Raw genomic sequence first — 6,446 nt, 5'->3', positions numbered from 1 at the left:
AGAACACCATTAGGTTTACAAAGTTACACTCTGAAAAGCTGGACAAATCCAGAACTAATGCTGCCTTTGGAAGGGTAGTTCAGCCCCCTCTTCCCTTCCCTCACACAATGTGTATTATGTGACATGATTTAATTGTTTGGCTGCATACTATTTTTCCCACAGGACTAGTACCTCATATAGTGTAAATGCAGGACAGCATCTGGGAATGAAGCTGGTCTCTGCATTTCCTGGATTAAGTGTGGGACTAGGAGCCCCATTTATCACTGTGTAAACCAGAGAGTTTGCTGAATTCAGAGCTGCCAGTTTCTTCATAAGGTTTTCTGGGGTGGCTTTCCTGCAGCCTCCAAACATTTATCATCACAGTGTGCATTAAAGGTGAGGAGATACTATTTCCAGGGAGCTGGGAACTTTTTATTATAATTTGCTGCACTTTTTTTGAATACTCTGTTGGCCCTGGCATTGGTTCAGAATACTTTATGATTTAACCAACTGCTCCAGCAGACTTCATTTGCTGTTCTCAGTGCTTGGTGCTTCTATAAAATCTATAACCTAAATGTTTCCTTCCAGGTGCCTCAAAATAAGAAACCATCAGCCAAACACAGACATGCAGATATCTCATCTAGAAGTGACCAAGGAACTTCATGGAGTCAGGGAGAATTTCTAGTTCTTTCAGCCTCTATTTCTTTCCTCAGCTAGCAAATTACTCACCATTTTCCCACAGCCCTCTGCCTTAGGTTTCCATGTCCCAGTTTCTGGAACTACTGATAAACTAGGACTTGCCTTGACATCTGACCCTGAGTGAGTACACCAGATGAGCTCTTCACCGCCTGTCCCTATTGGGAAGTTATACTTTGTAGACATATTTGACTACTCTGTTGCTGACCATCCTTCATCAAAAAACCCATCTCGTTTTTCCCAGTGTGAATAAACTCTCACTTTCTAATATAAAACCTGCTTCACAAGCTGAAGCATAGTAAAAACTAATGTCATTCCACATTCTCAGAGATGATTTTCAGACTTCTGTGTTGACATTTGCAGCTTTAATATAACTTTTGCTCTCATTCATCTGATATATGATGAGACAAGAAAAAGCAAAGATTCTTATTCAGCAGTGTCAGGACAGGGATCATCTTTTTTTATTCATATTTGTACTCGTCATGGTTTAACACATATACAAAAGCAGCACAGTACTGAAGATGACCTCACCTGCACAGCTCTCGGTGTCAAGACATATATTTATTTCAAGTACTGAAATTCTGAGAAGAAAAACCTTTGGGCTGCAAACTACTTTCTCCTAGTGCTTCTGCTTTTCCCAGATTTCTCTGTTCTTCATCATCATAGTACAGGAATAGAGAAGTCTGGGGAGAAAATTCTTACTGCTAACACTCCTGGCATTTTTGGCTTTATTACACTAGATTCCCCATGTCAAATTGCTAGATTAGTTCAAAGGACTCTAATCAACTTGAAATGTAGCCAATTATCTGTGAATTATAGATTGTTTCAGGTAATGCTCCTGCAGTCACTGCAGTTCCTCTGTTAATGCAGATAGCGATAATCTGAGCTCTTCCAACTGTTTTGTCTCCGTGATTGTTTTTGCATGTTCTTCTAGATGAAAGACTTTCATAAGGGGGGATGCATTTTTATATGCTAGGACTCAGCCTGACAAACTGCGTGGAGAGGACATAAACTTGAAAAAAACACCCTTTTTGAAAGTTTCTTACAAAGGTCTTACAGGCTACTTGTAAAAAACAAAAAGCAGAAGTACTGTAAACAACAACAACATAGTTAATAATTATTAACATTAATAAAATTTAAAATGTCATTTATAATTGTCCTAGTTAGAACAGCTGGGACCAGCTCATCACTGTACGGGTGTAACCCAAAACTGTGTATTCTATACCATTCCATGCCATTTCCCAGAAACTGTTAACAATAAACCATTTACAGCAGCTGCCCAGAGCAGCCTGACCCGTCAGGCTATAAGCTGGGTGTTAAGAGGCCTGTGAGATAGGAGGGTGCTCCTGTCCTCACATCCATTGTGGAACTCCCCGCCCTGAGGGAGGTACTGGGCATTCCTGCCTGAACCTGAGGATATATAATCTTGGGGTCTTGGGACTTCAGTACCACTCGTGGGATCCAGAGACGGACCGGAATTTGGACTGGACTGCGACCACCACTCTCAACCAGACTGAGACCACCACTCTCGACCGGACTGCAATCACCACCCTTGACTGGACTGCAACCAGCACTCTCACCAAAAGGTTTTCCCTCTCCTTTTACCTTTTGGACTCAGGGGGGGCCCAATGAACACCACTCTGTTCATGCCCCAGGGTGCTGGGTTATACATCTGGGTTTTGTGGGTTAAAACCAATTGTTTGTCTGTGTAATTGTATTTATCGTATTATTTTTATTAAATTGTTATTCTGACTTATAATCTCTTTTGAGTTGTATTCATTTTCCCCTGCTGGTTTGCCTTTAAACTGGCACAATAATGTAACTACTTTTTTTCCCCCTGATGACAGGATTAGGCCTAGAAGCATTTTTAAACTTTACAGATTAAAACTTGCCTCTTCTAAGTCCATCCAAGAGCAAATATCCCCTAACAGCACTCCAAAAAATGGACTGTCATAAGGTGGGTATTTGTATTCAAATTCACTTTTTATTTATTTTGGTGTTACAAGTTGTATTAAAAACAGAATGTCAATGTTTGTTTTTCCTCAAGTCGTAGCCAATGCATGTATTTGATCCTCATTCAACTGTTGCATGAACTTTGTAAGGACAGAATTATTTGTTTAACTTTCTGGGCACTATGTCCAGAAAGCAATTATTTATCAGTGTCAGCCACACTTCTATGATACGTTTAATAGAATCATGGAATGGTTTAGGTTGGAAGGGACCTCAAAAGTCATCTAGTTCCAACCTCCTTGCCATGGGCAGGGATGTCACTCACTAGATCAGGTTGCTCAGTACCCCATCAAACTTGGCCTTGAACACTTCCAGGGCTGTTGCATTCACAACCTCTCTGGGTAACCTGTTCCAGTGTTCCATCACCCTTTGAGTAAAGAATTTATTCCTGAAACCTAATCTAAACCTGCCCTCTTTCAGTTTAAAGCCATTGGCCTTCGCCCTGTCACTATCTGCCTGTATAAAAAGTCCCTTTCCCTCCTTTTTCTAAGCCCACTTTAGGTACTGGAAGATGCTATAAGGTCTCCCCAGAGCCTTCTCTTCTCCAGGCTGAACAACCCCAGCTCTCACAGTCTGTCTTCATAGGAGAAGTTCTCCTTTCTTCAGATCATCTTCATGGCACTCCTCTGGACTCTCTCTAACAGGTCCACATCTTTCCTGTGCTGAGAACCCCAGACCTGGATGTAGTACTCCAGGTGAGGTCTCACGAGGGCAGAGTAGAGGGGGAGAGTCACCTCCCTTGACCTGCTGCTCACCCCTCTTTTGATGCAGCCCAGGAGGTGTGTTTGGTTTTCTGGGCTGCAAGCAAACACTATTGGCTCATGTCCAGCTTTTCATTGATGAAAACACCCAAGTCCTTCTCCACGGGGCTGCTCTCAATGACTTCTCCCAGTCTGTACTCATGTTTGGGATTGCTCTGACTCAGGTGTAACACCTTGTGCTTGGCCTTTTTTCAAATAAGAACCTCATAAAGTTCTTGTGGGCCCACTTCTCAAGCTTGTCCAGGTCCCTCTGGATGACATCCTGTTCTTCAGGTGTCTCAACTGCACTGCTCAGCTTTGTGTCCTCTGCAAACTTGCTGAGAGTGTGTTCCATCTCACTGAGTCATTGATGAAGATATTGAAGAGCACTGGTCCCAAGACAGAGCCCTGAGGGTCACCACTTGTCACCAGCCTCCACCTGGTTGTAGAGCCATTGACTACAAGTCACTGGCTGTGTCCATCCAGCCAATTCCTTATCCACTGAATTTATCTATCCACCAAATCCATGTCTCTCCAATTTGGAGATAAGGATGTCGTGTGCGTGTGTGCGTGTGTGTGTGTGTGTGTGTGTGAGAGAGAGAGAGAGAGACCTTACTGAAGGCATTACAGAAGTCTAGATAGCTGACATCTGTCAGTCTCCCCTTATCGACCATTGTCATCACTCCATCATAGAAGGCCCCCAGGCAGGTCAGGACCAATTTGCCCTTAATGAAGCCAGGCTGGCTGCCTCAGATCAGCTCCTCATCTTCTGTGTGCCTGAGCATATCTTTCAGGGGAATATGCTGTCTGATCTTCTCAGACACAGAGGTCAGGTTCACTGGACTGTGGTTCCTCAAATCTTCCTTTCAAGGCAAAGATGTGTGACTATTAGCAAATGGCAAAGTACAAAGATGTTGCTATCAGTGTCTGGTATCTCTGATCACTAACGAAGTAAAAGAACTAAATGCAATGTAATAGACCCATGGGGCTTGGAGCTACAGACATTTGACAATGTAATCTTTAATTCAGGTAACTCCTGGGGAAAGCAGTTCAAGCACTACCTGCAGATTCATCTCACAGCATTTAGGCTTAGCCATGAAAAGATATTTTAATGCCTTGCTTCATGTGCAATGCTCAATATCAGCAGTGAAAAATCAAACAAATGCTTTATTTGGATGCTCTGTTCCTCCAGCTAGTGAAGGGCTCAATTGCCCGCCCATGTGTCAAGCATGTATCCTAAATTTGGAAGAGGTGTGGTGAATTTCCTAACTAACTTTGGAACAAGGTAAAAAGAGGAAGATGAAAATGAAGGAACGTCTGAACTTGACTGAATGTGGTGGTAGTCTTGGACTCTTGTTGATCTTAGGTAAAGAACTGCTAAAGATGCTTTGTTATTTCTGTAGTCCCTAGTAGTTTTATAGAATATTCTATGCACACAGTTCTCTGTGGTTACTTTAATGCACACTGCAATAGTCCTCACGGAAGTGCAGAATCCCTGCAGGGTTTTGGGGATTCTAATTGGAGTTTTTTACATTGGCAACACCGATTGTTACTTAGAATGACTTTTAAGCCATCTTAAGTGTGGGTGGAAATGAGAAATCCCAGGAAGCGATTGTCTCCACTGCCAAGATAAACGTATCAAACCAGTGGTAAATAGAGGTAATTACAATTGTCAGTATCACTTAGTGATTTAGCTCAGTCTAGCTGAAAACTCTTCTGCAAGAGAAGGATATCCATTATGTAGGAATTAATGTCTTGATGTGAGATGCAGTCTGCCATTGAAAAAAAAAAATGCAAGTCACTCAAGACCGGGAAAGGGGAGCAGCTGCCATAGAGACTGGGTTTCTGAAACAATGTTTACAGAGAGGTGGTCCTTCTGGAAAATACTAATTGCCTTTTTCTCTGTACTCATTACATCACCCAACCTGCAAAGGCATCTGCTTGCCAGAGGCTGAGGGGTATTTGCTGGAGTGTTGTTTATCTGATAGTGAACGTGTCACTTTATACTAAAGAGCAGCCATGGATGGAGCTGTGTGAGAAGGTGAGAGTGAAAAAGTTGTGATCTTTACATGGAGTTGATTTCATCCACAAGTTTCCCAAAGAAAGAAAGCTTTTGGGTCATCAAAAGCAGAAATCTTAAATTAGGGGACTTGAAGGGGATGGCTCAGAATTCAGTCCAAGTTATGACTGGCTAGTGGGGAGAGCTGCACTTTGGCTTGGCTATTCCTACAATCACAAGGGAGGTTGGCAACACAAGACCTTGATGCTGACGGGTGGAAAGGGTCAGGGGGCTTCTGGTATACTTTAAACAGAGCTTCAAATCCCGATTATCACAACTTCCTGGCAAATACCTCAAAGGAGGATTTTTCCATATTTGAGGCTTTCATTGGTGTTGTCTGCTGGCTGTTGTAGTGGAGGCGTTGCAGAGTAAGATGCCTTTTGTTACGTTGTGAATGATCCAGTAATGTCTGTTAACACCGTATACTGCAGGATGACATTTGCAAATAAAACCGTGTTTTCATCCTTTAAATTTTATTTTTAGACATTCTTCTTTTGGATTCAGGGCTGTGCCATACATTCCTGCCAAATTACAGGAACTAGAGCCATGGGTGCTCATTTTCGTGGAGAAAACTGTGTGTGTGTGTAAATAAAAAAAGGCCCCTGTTTTATGAAGGGATCAAAGGAGGGTTTGTATGTCAGAAAGTCTCTCTACTTTTCCTACTTCTCCTACGTTTCCTCTCCTGCCTGGGCTAGCGGGAGCCACTGCCCCCGGCCAGCCCCGCGTCAGCCCTACCCGCTCCCGGCCGCTTTTCCTGGAAAGCGGGGTATGATGGGGGGGGTGGGCAGCGCAGGATCCCGCGGAAGCCTCGCTCTTCCCGAGCCCCTTTTCTTTGGCTCTGCTCTGGGTCCTTCCCGGCCAGGCGGGGAGGAAACCGCCCGCCCCCCGCGGGGCCGCCAGGGGAACATCTGGGCGGTCGCGCCGCAAACATCTGGAGCGGCCGCGGCGCATCTCCCGGCGGC

Source organism: Corapipo altera, unplaced genomic scaffold, assembly GCF_003945725.1.
Source record: "Corapipo altera isolate COAL_440 unplaced genomic scaffold, ASM394572v1 61, whole genome shotgun sequence".
Lineage (NCBI taxonomy): Eukaryota > Metazoa > Chordata > Aves > Passeriformes > Pipridae > Corapipo > Corapipo altera.
This window is presented reverse-complemented; position numbering follows the sequence as displayed.